This window comes from Chenopodium album, chromosome 3 (genome assembly GCF_948465745.1).
Source record: "Chenopodium album chromosome 3, dcCheAlbu1.1, whole genome shotgun sequence".
NCBI lineage: Eukaryota > Viridiplantae > Streptophyta > Magnoliopsida > Caryophyllales > Amaranthaceae > Chenopodium > Chenopodium album.
In genome coordinates this window covers 61,724,266-61,738,743 of record NC_137836.1, presented here as the reverse complement: position 1 = coordinate 61,738,743, position 14,478 = coordinate 61,724,266, and the positions used below count along the sequence as shown (strand labels likewise).

Sequence of the window (14,478 nt, the reverse complement as noted above, 5' to 3'; positions counted from 1 at the left end):
CAAGGCTTGTCCAAAGGACAGCTATCCGCTCCTAAAGATCGACAGTCTAGTCGATTTTACAGCCGGGCATGCCTTGATGAGTTTTATGGATGCCTATTCCGGCTTCCATCAGATGCCCTTGTGGAAAAAAGATCAAGAGAAGACGACCTTCGTCACTGATCAGGGGTTATTCTGCTATATTGTGATGTCGTTTGGCTTGAAAAACGCGCCAGCTACATTCCAACGGATGATTAATACAGTCTTCATTAATCAAATTGGGAGGAATGTGGAGGCGTACATTGATGACATAATATTCAAATCCAAGCATCAGACGAATCACCTTGCTGATCTCCGAGAAACATTCACCACACTCAGGCGGCATAAGGTCATGTTAAATCCCAAGAAATGCGTCTTTGGTGTTGAGTCTGGGAAGTTTCTCGGATTTTTGATTGATCAAAGGGGGATAGAGGCTAACCCTGAGAAGATACAGGCGGTGATTGACATGAAGTCAACCCGCACTGTTAAGGAAGTACATAGACTAATCGGTTTCCTGGCAGCATTGAGGAGGTTCCTCAGCCGGTCAGGTGACAAATGCCTTTACTTTTTCCAAGTAATCAGGAAGAAAACTAGATTTGAATGGGGGGATGATGCTGAGGCGGCCTTTCAAAAGCTGAAAGAACACTTGCACTCTTTGCCAAGGCTTGTTAGCCCTCTGCCCAAAGAGACGCTATACATGTACCTATCCGTCTCAGACCATGCCCTCAGTGCTGTTCTCCTTACTGAGAGAGACGACATCCAACTCCTAGTCTATTTCATTAGCCATGTGCTAAAAAATGCTGAGCTCCGGTACCCTATGGTTGAAAAATTTGGCCTTGCTTTATATATGGCATTCAAGAAGCTGAAGTCGTACTTTCTGGCATATCCGGTCGTAATTTACACCGATCAGCCCCTCAAGCGGCCAATGTCCAAACTGGCATCACAGTATAACAGCCAGGCGGATGCATTGTCCAAACTGGCATCTTCCGCCTGTTGTGATACGCCTTGGTCAGTCTTTTGGGAAGTTTTAGGAAAAAGAAGTATATATGAAGAGCCCATTGGAATCCTGGACCGAGCTCCACCTGGATGGATGTCATCCGGGCATATTAAATAGACGACACGCTTCCTGATTTACCATAGGAGGCAGCCGTCATGAAGAAACGAGCAGCAAACTTCGAGATGAGAAATGGAGAGCTCTTCAAGGCAGGTTTTCTTAAACCTTTATTAAAGTGTGTTACCCCAGAAAAGAGTAAAGAAGTTCTCGAAGAATTACATGCTGGATACTGCGCCTCCCATATAGGCGGCAGGTCTCTAGCCGTCAGAGCCAGCGACACTATTTTTCGCCTACTCTTGAAGCAGACGCTAAAGAGTTGGTGAAGAGGTGTGGCAAATGCCAGAGGTTTGGCAAGCTTATTCACCGCCCGGCTACTGATCTGACGACACCACAGCCCAGTCCCGGGATATCTTGGGTCCTTATACGCCTGCACCAGGCAGAAAGCGCTATATTTTGTTGGTTGTGGATTACTTCACCAAATGGGTAGAGGCTGAGCCGGTCAAAAACATCAAGACAAAGGATGTCTTCTCTTTCATTTGGAAGAACATCATCACCCGGTTTGGGGTACCTATGTTTATGGTATTCGATAATGGCCCTCGGTTTGAAACGCCTCACCTTAAGACTTGGTTGGGAGATAAAGGGATCTCACATTGTTTTGCATCAGTCTGCCGACCCCAAGCAAACGGTCAAGTTGAAGCCTTCAACAAACTTATCTCAGAAGGCATTAAAAAGAAAATCGAAAGAGCTGGTGGCTTATGGGCAGAAGAATTTATTCATGTCGTATGGGCCATCCAGACAACTACCAAAGGGGCAACCGGGGAAACCCCATATCTCATGGTGTATGGTGCTGAAGATGTCTTATCCATTGAACATTACGAGCTGTAGGGAATATTTCAAGCATTAACCCCTAGCTTGAACCCCACTGTGATCATACACTAAAGTACGGTGGCGTCCAAAAGGGAAGAAGATAGAGCAAAAGAGTCGCCAACAAGTTTTTTAGGAACTTGTAAACCGTTCACGAGGTGAAGGTTACACCCCTTAACGATCCAAGAGATCGTCAACTCCATAAGGTCTTGAACCAAATAGGGTTCGGGGATGAAGGTACAAATCCAACCTAAAAGAGATTGAACCTGCCCCAATAATAGACCTCTACTTTATTCAGATCGTTTTCATGTGCGCTTTCTGACTAACATGCAATCAATAGGACTAACCCTAAACCTGTTTATCTATGTTGCTTGGATATTAATGCACAAATAAATCTGTTATTGGCGATCACTTGAATTATAATCAAATTAACCCTAAACAAGATTATTATTATCTTATTAAGTGTGATTACAAGTACAAATTCCCTTTAAACATGCATAAAAAGCGTGATCAAGCAATAACAATAAATATCAAGCAACGTAATAATAATCATAATAATAAAATTATAATCATAACAATCATAAAAATAATCATAAATCATAAATCATAAAAATAATCATAATCATAATTATAAATCATGTTAAAGCATAATAATAGCAAGATCCTAGGTATGATATTAACAAGATTAATAACAAACCCTAGCATGTCACTAAGCAATAAAGATCAAATCTTTAACCCTAACATGATACTAACAATCATAAATATTAGGAAGAACATAAAAGGCATCGTAACAATCATATTTAATATTAAAGTTACCCTAGACATGATACTAGGAATTATAATAACAACTTAAACATGATTTCTACATCATAACATCAATAAAAATTATTAAAGTACTTACTTTGATGCCTCATACCTCTTTCTAATAACTAAATACACACGTTAGTAACTTCAAGGAAAATAATAAACAAAACAATTAAATTAAATAATTGAAAGAGAGATTTGAGACCAAACCCTCAGAAATTAAACCTTTCACGTCTAGGGCGAAGGCAACTTCGAATATGGCTAGGTGTTTCTAGATCTAATGAATGTGGAATTTTTATATTTGAGAGAAGCTAGTTTAGAAAAGAGAGAGAGAGAGTAATCAAGAGAATCTTGATGAGAGTAGGTGAAAACTGGTTATCGAAAACGGAGTTTTTAGCACGTTATTTATAAAGAAAATCAGCCAAAAAGATAAAATATCAAAACAGAGTTCTGGCGCACATAAAACTGAATTGGCGCCAACGCTGGCCATTGGCGCAAGGCGCCCAGCGTAGCGCCAGGCGCTACAGCTGGCGTTTGGCGCTGATTCAGAAAATCACGCGTTTTCTTAAAATCAGATAAAAATTGTCGTACAGGAGGATAAAATCGTATTTCCCTCAAAAATGCTCTTTGATTTTAATTAAAACTCTGAAAAGTCAACAAAAGTCAATTTATCAATGCTAATTGAATTAGGAATGAAAAGAACCTTCTAGAAGAATCTAGAAGACTAAAACCATTCCTAATTGCATTAGGAATGATAAATCTATATTAGGCCCTCCCCTAGATCATTGGGCCGCATATAAGGCTCAAAACGGGCCCAGTTTAGTAAATTGGCCATAACTTCCTCAATATTCATCGGAATTGGGCTTATAATATATCGTTGGAAAGCTCTTGCCAAGACCCATCCAACTACACTACTATTGGACCCACATCATGGACCAACCAAACTGGATTGACTGTTTTCTTAAATAAGTTTTCAAAAACAGAGAGAAGAGAAAAGAATTAAAACTATCCGCAACACTAAACTTTCCACACTTTCATTTCATTCGATTATGATTCGACGTGAAAGGTATTCATCACTGGGTTTGGTTTTGGGGAGACACAAATGAGTGTCTACAGAAGCCCCCACTTTGACTGAGTTTGGAGAAACGCAAGTTTCGAAAACAAAAGTCAAAGTATCGATAGGGACGGAAAATGATTCAGAACGTTCTGCGATTCTAAGTCACTCTTGCAACGCCGATACCTGCAAAACTAGCGTTAGTCAAACATATAAGAGAGTTAAGAAACACGTATCTTGCACCGTCGAGCACACGTCTTTGAAAGTAACCGATTTGCTGCCGCATTGCTGTTATTTTGATGACCTCCTACCAAGAGAAAGCCATCCCGCTTGAAAACCGCTACGCTTGTAACTGTTCCCAATATAGAAGACTGCTTCGCTTGAAACGATCCTCATCTGCTTTGATAATATTCCACGTCCAAGGGAATACTATCGAAGATTCCTTTGCTTGAAACAATCCTCATCCGCATTGATAATATTCCACGTCCAAGGGAATACCATCGAAGATTGCTTCGCTTGAAACAATCTTTTTCCGCTTTATGACCATCTTCCACGTCTAAGGGAACATGGTCGAAAACAACTTCGCTTGAAATTACCTTCAGTTGTTTGTGACAACTCTCCGTAATCTAGGGAATGCCGTCGAAGATATCCTCGTTTGAAGCCATTCTCATTTGTTGCGATAATTTTCCAAAGGAAATTAACGAAGATCTCCGCTTGTCGATCTTTAAAAGCTCGCTTGAACTTTGCTCCCGCTATGCCTGTACGTCGGCGCTTTTGTTGCTTTGAACCTTTACGTCGGTGCCTTTTGTTAATGAGTCAATGCTTAGGCGCTTTAAGCTAAGTGAAATGATCTTTCATCAGGTCGATCACTTTGTGCAATCAAGCTGATTACTAAAAATCGTGTCAAATTGCTTAGAGGGGCTAACTGGCGTACCAAGGAACCCAAAATATATTGCAAAAAGGTAGAACAACCCCACTGAGTGGCTGAGTGTCCTGGCGCCGCTGAAAAAGCATCAGCGCCACACAACTGGCCTTAGCGCCAGGCGCCAAGCCTAATTGTTGACGCCAAAGCCTAGTGCTTGGCGCCAGAACAAAATTTTCCTTAAATACCCCTTTCTTCTTCATTTTTGCTGTTTTGCTCGTCGTGTTTTGCTCGAAAAACCACAGAATTTCATTTGCTTTGTTCTTGCTCGTTTCTCAACCAAATTCACTCAAATTTGTTGTAAATCAAAGCTCTTCTCATCCATTTTCCCGATCTATGTAAGTTTTCTTCAAACTCACACCGGTTTTTATGAATTTTGCACATGTTTATATTCAAATTTCATGAAATTTCAAAATTTAGAATGCTTAATTCTCTTTATTTGTCAAATTTTATGCCATGAAATTGCTTGATTATGTTTATATATTGCCTTGGGAGTAATTTGAGACTTGTTTGACTCAATTTGGTGAAGAAATGAGCAAATTGCCATTGTTGAACCTCTTGAGGTCGGGAATGCAATGTGACTTGTTCTTGATGTTTTTGCTAGCAATTCTTGTCCAATTTGTCACAATAATTATTATAGTATTGCAAGAAATTGTTTGATTGCTTGAAAAATGCCGTATATGCTCAATTTGAATTTGTGCTCTGTTTTAGTACTACGTACTCTTTTTTTTTTTTTTTTTTTTTTTTTTTTTTTTTTTTGCGAACATAGTATCATACGGTTAGGCGAACCTTAGATACTATAGAACCTTAATTTATGATAATTCTGCACAATGTAACATGGCTAGACAGCGAGGCTCTGGTTCACGGTCCCGAGACACTCGACGGGAGCATGAGCCCGTGGAGGACGACGCCGCGCCGTCCAGTTCGCTTGGTCGACTCCCCGAGTGGGACGAGCGGACCATGTTCTTTGTCCCCGTCCACCATATTTATGAGAGGGTGAAACGGGGCATCACTATTGGGAGGACGCGCTGTCACGGTTTCGGCTGTGATGGCCTGGGCGATTTGTACAAGATGTACATCACCAGGGATGTTGAGACGAGACTCCTATGGGAGTCCTGCGGTCTCGCTGCGTTGTTTGAGACCTCCAAGGCGATGGTTGTCTCCAGCGGGGGTCACCATGTAGTGCGTGCTCTGGTGGAGTTCTTCTGGGACACCACCAACACTTTCCACTTTCCCTGGGGTGAGATGATGGTCACTCCTACCGACTTCAGTCTCATCACAGGACTGGATTTCAGCTCTGTGCCACTGCCGTTCGACAGTGGGATCGACGTCTTCTCTCCCAAGGTCGAGGAGCTGTTGGGGCCGATTACCATTCGGGCCCGAGCTGAGGTCGAGTCGTCTCAGTTCAGTGCTAGGGGGATTCGCCGCTCGACTCTGGCAGCGGCTTTTGATGACGGTGCGACCACCTGAGAGCAGAGGGTGCACATCTTTGCGCTTCTTTTGTTGTCAGGGATGTTCTCCCCTGACAAGGGTAGTAGGGCGCTGCTTTACTACCTTCCTGCTGTCCACGATCTACACCGGATCGGGACTTATGACTGGGCCAGCTTGGCCTATGCTGACTTCATTCGTGCACTGAGGGACTCGTGTCGACACCGGTCCTTTGGGACGAATGTTGCTTTGTCCGGCTTTTGGAGGACAAGGGGAATAAACGCGTCGTCAATTGTCTATCCCTAGATCAAATGCAATTTATACAACCTAAACAAACCTAATACGAGTATAAGGCAAGCATAGGGGTCGAACCACAGAGAACGGTAAACACCACCAAATGTTATTGACAATTAAGCTAGTCCGGAAAAAGGGGTAAATAAACTAAAGTCTAAAAATGCTAAAACAAGAAATAAAACATTAAGGCACCAAGGGAAATGGGTAGGCAAAGTTGACGCTTGACCATTTCCCTTGGTGCCTTAATGTTTTATTTCTTGTTTTAGCATTTTTAGACTTTAGTTTATTTACCCCCTTTTCCGGACTAGCTTAATTGTCGATAACATTTGGTGGTGTTTACCATTCTCTGTGGTTCGACCCCTATGCTTGCCTTATACTTGTATTAGGTTTGTTTAGGTTGTATAAATTGTATTTGATCTAGGGATAGACAATTGACGACGCGTTTATTCCCCTTGTCAAATTGGCGCCGTTGCCGGGGAACGGCTTCCATTACCGTTATGTTATCTTATTGAGACTAGTCCATTGTATATTTTTCTTTTGATTTGTTTTTGTTCTCTTTGTTTTGTTTGAGAAAAAAATGGCTTATATTTCTATTCCTCAATTTGATAATGAACCGTTTTGGGTGTATTTCAATAGACTTGAGGATTTCCTAGATGGTGTTCAAGGTTTAACCAAGGGTGATTATTGTGAAATCATCAATTTGGGATTAAATGAGAATTTTAGAGGAGTAGTTGATAATATGTTAAATGGTAAATTTCAAGACATGTCTTCGGATGAAGCTTGGGATTTCTATTCATGGTTAGCTAGGGATAATTATGATTGGGAGAGGGCAAATCATGAGACTTATGTTCGGGATTCTCATGCTTTTAATGTTGATGCTAATTGTCATGATTTGTCTAATATGAATTCCCATGATGTGCTTGATGCTCCCCATAGTGACCATGTAATGCATGATTTCAACTCCCCTCCCTCTATAGCTCAATGTAATGAGGTACATTCTAATGATGATGAAGTGCATGTTCTTTCTCATTTTGCATCCGATTTTTGCATGAATTCTAAAGGTGTGCCCCATAGTCCCCTAGATGATTCCAATGAGCAAGCTTTTGACTCGTCTATCCATGATGATTTGGACTCGTTTGAGATTATGGCCCAAATATTTCTTGAGTTACAAACGGTAGCCCATAACCTTATGAGTGAGTTCATTGATAAGGCTTCATTAGAAAGAGATGAGTTTGAGAGAAATTTGCCCCCATTCACTCTTGATTTTGAGAAATTTAATGGAGATGTTGTTCAAGGTTGTGAAGAGGAGGTTGAGATTGAATCATTTGGAGTTTTTGAGCTTGAGGGAGATGTAGAACATGAGGGTTCTTCATTTGAGGATTCCATGATTGATTTTCATTCCCTCATTAGTGATGTGAGATCTTGTGATGAGGGATTAGCTACCCCTTTTTCCCTTTCTCATACACCTTTTTCCCAAAGGTTTAACCATATCTCCTACTATCCTATGTTCCTCCCTTCTTTTCTCAAAGAACCTCTTAGGGATCCTCTTCCTATTCATGCTTCCGAAGCCCCTAACTCTTTCATTGTTGATGAGGAAAAGAGTTATAATGCTAACCAAAAAGATTTTGTGAGGATTTTTCTTTTTCTTCTTCTACTTTTTCTTCTTATTTTCTTGATTTTTCTTTTGATTCTTTTACTTTTTCCTTTCTCCCTTCTCTCAAGCATAAAGTCTCCTTGTACTTTATGTTTGCTTGTCATATGAGCATCGCGTATGCTCTAATTCTTGATATGTTTGCCGGTGCATATGACAAGCTATTGCGTTCTTTGTCGGGTTATTTACTAGATTGGTCATGCTTGGACGTTAAGCAAGCCTTTGCGGGAAGTAACCCGTGTTTTATTGCTTTCTTTTTCTTTCTTTTGTATTTCTCATTTTTGTTTACTCTCTTGTCTATGTGTATAGGTACTCGATGCATATACTCATGTGCAAGGATTTTGGATTGAGCTCCTTGAGAAGAAGCACACCAATGATTGCTTGCATTTGGAAAAGCAACAAAGACGAGGAATTAGATGAAATTGTGGACAATGTGCTCAATTGCGGGTTTCAACACCCACCTCACATTTGGTTTACTCTTTCCTTCTTCCCTCATCTTGGATTTGCTTTCTTAATTGCATTTGGATCGAATGAATATGATTTGTTGTGTGAATGTGTTTTCTTTCTTCCCCTCCCACCCACCCTTTGTGCCTTTATTTTGAGCATTGAGGACAATGCGCCATTCTAGCTTGGGGGAGTAGCTATTCGCTAGCTTGGGGGGGTTATCTATATCTCTTGGTGGTTTCTTAATCCATAGTCTCATGATTGCTTGATTTATTTCTCTCATACTTGCCAAAGTCTATTATTGAGATTGGTTTTCTATGTTTGGATGGCCATGAGCGCCTTATTGAGTTGACTTTTGGTATATGTATTTTTGATTGATCATGCTTTCATATTGCACTATTGTATATGCATTCTTGAGTATTGTTGGTTTTGTGAATATTTGTGTGTATAGTGTCTTTCCATGGCATTCAAGGCAAGTTTCAAAATGTTTTGTTTTAAACTTGGACATAATTGGGCTTTAGCACCTAGAATACCCTCTTTGCTAGTTGTTAGAGGTTTTCGTGCACTTGAATGTCGAGGTTGGTTCACACATATAACATTGCCAAGGTAGTAGAACTTAAGGGCTATGAGACCTTAGCTCACTTGGTTTGTGGTAAGATGGTTGTCGCTCTCTAGCTAGTTGAAGCTTTAAAGGTGATTTTTGCTACTCCACTACCGTCATTTTTGTGAGGATGTGTCTATTTTGTTCTAGCCTTCTACATTTCTTACATGTGTGGCGTTTGGATCCTTGGCATTGCTAGCTTATATCGAGAATTTGGCTTAATCTACCCAAGATCGAGACCGAACGAACCTAGGGGAAGACGAAGGCAATTAGGATTTTTGTTTTGTTTTATTATTTTCTATTCTTTTATTTTTATTTTGCATTTGCTCATTTAGTAACCCAATTTGAGCCATTTTCCCTTCTTTGGCATAACCACATTACAAACTAATGGACCTTTGCTTTATTTTCACCTTTATTAGTTTTTGTGAAGCATTCTTGGGACTTGATTTGTATTTTTGGTTAATGAAAGTGAGAAAAAGAATGAAAAAGAAGTGAAAAACTCAAATTTTGGTACTTGTGATTATATTTGTTATGTTGAATGGGTTGAGTAAATGAGAAGAAAATAAAGTAAATGAAAGAAAAAGCCGCTCAAAGTTAAAAGAGGCGAGAGCAAAGAATAAAAAGAAATGAAAAAAAAAAGAAAATATTGAGAAAATACAAAAATATTTGTTGTTTGGTTGAAAAAGAATAAGCTTGGGGGAGGAATTGCTAGAATTTTTTATTTGAAAGTTGGTAGTTTATTGAATTTGAATTGAGGAATGATCAACCTTGCTTCATTTCTAAGTTTACCACCAATTTCCAAATTTATTTCCACACCCTTTACCCTAGCCTAAACGTTTCAACCCTTTTAAGACCTTTTGACCTTAGTGAGGTTTAATTACTACCGATGGAGGGTAATCAAGCCAAGCCTATTGAGCGAGCTATCAATGCCAAGATGTCGGGTAGCCTAAATGTTTTTCATTGATTATTTCTTCCGATTCCTTCGAGGAATCTCGAGATATCACCTTAAAAGTGGATGCAAAACTAGTGAGGATGCGGGAGTTTGGTTGGAGATAAGGAGGAGTGTAAGTCCCTCTAAGTTCTCTACCCTTTGCATGCTTTATGTGTGTACCAACCTTAACTATTCTTTTGCTTGGCTACCTTTAATGTCTAGAAAGGTTTGTATTCTTGTGCATTTAGCCCATTGTTTGTGTTTGGTTTGAAATATCAAAACTCGAGTTTTCTTGATTTCACCTTTGCCTTGAATGTTATGTGTTGCCAAGAGTTGTGGGTTAAACCTCTTAGGAAACCCTCACGAGAGCTTACTCGTCCTCTTTGGCGACATAGGGGTTTAAAGGGCTTGATGCATACGCTAAATGCATCCGTGATTCCTACGGCAGTGAGTTAGTGTACATTCTTTCTCTTTGTTTCTATTTTGTTTCTTTTGCCTTTAATAATTCCATCTTGTTCTCTTTTGCCTTAGCTTTGCTCGAGGACGAGCAAAGGTTTAGCTTGGGGGAATTTGATGAGTGACATTTATGTCACTCTTAGGGAGTAGTTTTAGAGTCATTTTCGTGTTTATTTTATCTTATTTTCCCTTTCTTTCTCTTGTTTTCTTTTTAATAAAGTTTCTTGTTTATTCGGTAATTTTGGAGCGTTTTAGTTTATTTTCTTTATTTTATTAGTTTTAGTCTATTTTCGTATTTTATTTTACTTTGTTTGCTTGTATAGTTTTTGTTTTATTTTTATTAGTTTAGTTTTATGTCCCTTATTTTCTATTTTATTTTATTTATTTTATTTTTATTTTGTCTTTTGATAATGCCCTCGTTTTTTTGTTGTAGGTCGAGTTTGGTGTTTTGGGTTTTAAAGTCGTGTTCGAGTTCAAAGTCCGGGATTCGAGGTGCAAATTTGTTCTAAAGCTGCTGCCCTGTTGCTGCCAGCTTAAACTACACCACCCTTCATTATCCTACACCACACCATCAGCAACAACAACAATTCCCCTGCTCCTCTTTCCCATCCAATCAGCCAACAACAATTACCACCAACCCATTTACCATCACCAACAGCCACCACGTACTTCACCCCGCAGCACCAGCCACCACCAAACCACCTGACCACATCACACCCAACACACACGAGCCGCAGCAGCACCAACACAAACAAACCGCAACCCAGCCTCACAACAGCCCGCATCACCCCGCTACGCCACCAGTCCAACCACAAACCAGCAACAGCAGCCACCAATTAACTCCACCTCACCACCGAAACCATAGAGCAGCCCCTGTACCTCCCTCACGCAACAAACCAGCCATCACAAACCACCAACCGCAAGCCACCAGCATCAATTACAGCAGCAATTGCGCCATTTCATCACCAATTCGCACAGCAACAGCCCCAAATCAGAGCAAATTCGATTTCAATCGGGTTCGGGCAAACCGTTGGTGGTTCGGTCGAAGTTCGAGTCAGAGACTTTGTGGGTTTCGTTAATCGAAGAGGAGTGGTCGAACATACCCATGGTTCGACCGAACCAACCCCGTAGTTCGGCCGCACCAACCCATGGTTCGACCGAACCGCTCCACGAGCTTCACACATGGGTTTTAATGAAGATGGACGGCCTCGATTTGATGATGATAGTTGATGAACGGTGGTGATGGTGGTGCGTTTCAATGGAGATAGAGCAGCCAATGTGAAGGAGAAGAAGAGGGAAATCGGGGCTGATTGTTTTGGGTGGGGAATTGATGGGTTTTGGTTTTCTTTTTTCTTTTTCTTTTATTTTTTATTTCTTTTCCTTTTCCTTTTCTTATTTCTTTTCTCTTTTGTTTTCTTTTCTCTTTTTTTTTTCTTTTTATTTCCTTTTCTTTCTTTATTTTATTTCCTTCTTTTATTTCTCTTTTTCTCCTAGTTTTATTAGCTTAGTATAAATACCCAATTTTGGGGTAATTAGGAACATTTTTCAATAACTATCTATTCTTCTCTCTAATGAGTTTTAGGTTAGGTTAGGGTTAGTCTTCATTGGTAGAGAGAGAAAGTGAGGTTTTCTTCATTAATGAACTTGGATTTTGAAGAAGGAGCTTGTTCAATCCTTTGTAGACCTTCATCTTCAATTAATGAGCAATTTCTTACTCTCTTTCTTTACCTTTGTTCTTGATTTTGTTTATTTGCTTTTATTTTTCTTCTTTGCTTATTAATCATGTTGATGCTTATTGATTTGATGATTGATATTGTTTTCAACATGATTTGTGAGTAGTCATCTAGCCAAGGGTGTGGGGATGGTGTAGTTGCTAATTGTTCATGCTTTTAATGTTGGGGTTATGTTAATGGTGATTAAAGTCTTTGCATGCTTGATATTCTTTGGTCTTTCTTGCAAGTGCACATTGTTAGTTGATCAAAGATGAGTCTTTACTAACAAGTAACGGAAGTTGACTTAGTTGAGATTCATTACTATCGATTGTTATTTAATAGTACCTCCTAGTATATGGTTCTAATGTGGAAACATAGAGGCTATGTTAGGAGAAGCCAATTGACCCCGGAAGGCGGCTAGATTGGACCCTTTACTTCGGTATTCATGCATGTTTAGTTTACCATTGATATGCTACTTTGTTATTGTATGGTCAAGCGTCAACTTCGCCTACCCATTTCCCTTGGTGCCTTAATGTTTTATTTCTTGTTTTAGCATTTTTAGACTTTAGTTTATTTACCCCCTTTTCCGGACTAGCTTAATTGTCGATAACATTTGGTGGTGTTTACCGTTCTCTGTGGTTCGACCCCTATGCTTGCCTTATACTCGTATTAGGTTTGTTTAGGTTGTATAAATTGTATTTGATCTAGGGATAGACAATTGACGACGCGTTTATTCCCCTTGTCAAGGGTCGTAGAGGTAAACATTATTCCCTATAAAGTTTAGCTCTATATTTTAGCTAGCACTTGCTGATAATTTTAATTCCTTGTAGATCTGGTTCTACGAGTACTTCCCTTCTGCTGCACCGGCGAGACCGTCGTCGCGCAGGTTTCCAGTGAGTGCTTCTTGGGGCAGCCGTCGTGTGGGGATGTCCACTGCGTATGTCCGAGATTGGATTATCGCGGTACGATTCTTTCTTATTTGCCATTTTGTGATGCTCTAGACAGATCCTTGCCTGATTGATGCTCTTTGCAGGAGCCTGAGGTGGTGTACCAGCCATGGGTTGGCTTGGAAGTCCCTAGGTTAGCCGCACAGTATTCTGCTGAGCGTCGCTATTTCCTGGGGACTTATGGAGCGCTTGCATACCTGGGAGAGAGGGTTGCTAGACAGCATTCCTCCGATATCTTTGTCGTTCCTGCTCCTCCACCACGTCCCATGTTTGACGCCGCGAGGTTGTTGAGCATGTCAGAGGGAGTTGGTACCCCTTGGCGATCTTGCACGATCCCCGGGCGATGCTATGCGGAGGAGCTACTGTCGTTGTTAGCTCTAGTTCTTGTACCGGCTGAGGATATGGCGGTACGATTTTTCAGCTTTTATCTTTCGTTAGGTAGCCCCTAAATAATGCTTTACTGACTTTGTTTTGCTTTATCAGGACGATGCTGCTGAGTTCGTGCCACCTCGTATGTCTATCCATTACCAGGGGACATATGGGCCGATTGAGGAGATGATTCCTCCGGCTCCTGAGGACGAGCGCTTCGTAGAGCGGTCAATTCCTCGCCACCAGACTCGGGTAAGCTTATTTACTTGCAACTTTTGTCCATATATATTATGCATGTTTACTGACTTATTTCTTTGATAGTTCTCGCGCGAGGTGGTTTCGGCGATGGTACGATGTATAGATGCCTTCCGGAGTCAGCTTGTCCGGATGAGGAATGTGGCTACCTGCCGTCGGGACGACGCTGTTCAGGAGGTAGTCTCCCTTTCATATCTTTTTGCATTACCGCTTCGATTTTGCCTTGTTTTTTATTTTAATTCTTTTTGCAGGGTTAGCCTATTGCTTCTCATACCCGCCCGAGACCTGAGGTGTGAGGGATCCGGCGAGGTCTAGCTCGAGACGTCGATGCACTACGTTAGGGGGTAGAGGCGGTCGCTCTGAGGCTGCCCGTGCTGATGTGGTAGAGGGCTAGGGTTCTTCCTCTGAGGGTGCTCATGCTGCACCGATAGGCCAGGGAGAGGCTACCTCGGCTCTTAGAGGTGGTCGGATGTACGAGGTTGGCTCGTCATCGCAGCAGCCTCCGCAGCCTCAGCCTCAAGTTGATCTTGGGTGGAGTGGACCTGTGCTGAGTTTTCCTCCTCCTGAGGAGGCTGGAGCCGGAGCTGGTGGAGAGGTTACTCCTCGTACGGCGCAGTTTTACGAGATGATGGGTGTACGTCCCCCGGCGCCGTAGTTTGTTCCTGTGCTTTTTTTTT

At 41.1% G+C, this 14,478-nt stretch overlaps 1 long non-coding RNA gene across 1 annotated transcript; it reads left to right on the top strand.

The window, feature by feature from the left end:
- The first annotated feature begins 13,665 nt into the window (after positions 1-13,665).
- LOC145614437 (uncharacterized) lies at positions 13,666-14,125 on the top strand. The gene is made up of 3 exons (XR_014107104.1): positions 13,666-13,798; positions 13,868-13,978; positions 14,053-14,125. It is a non-coding gene; the product is annotated as an uncharacterized LOC145614437 (long non-coding RNA).
- The last annotated feature ends 353 nt before the right edge of the window (positions 14,126-14,478 follow it).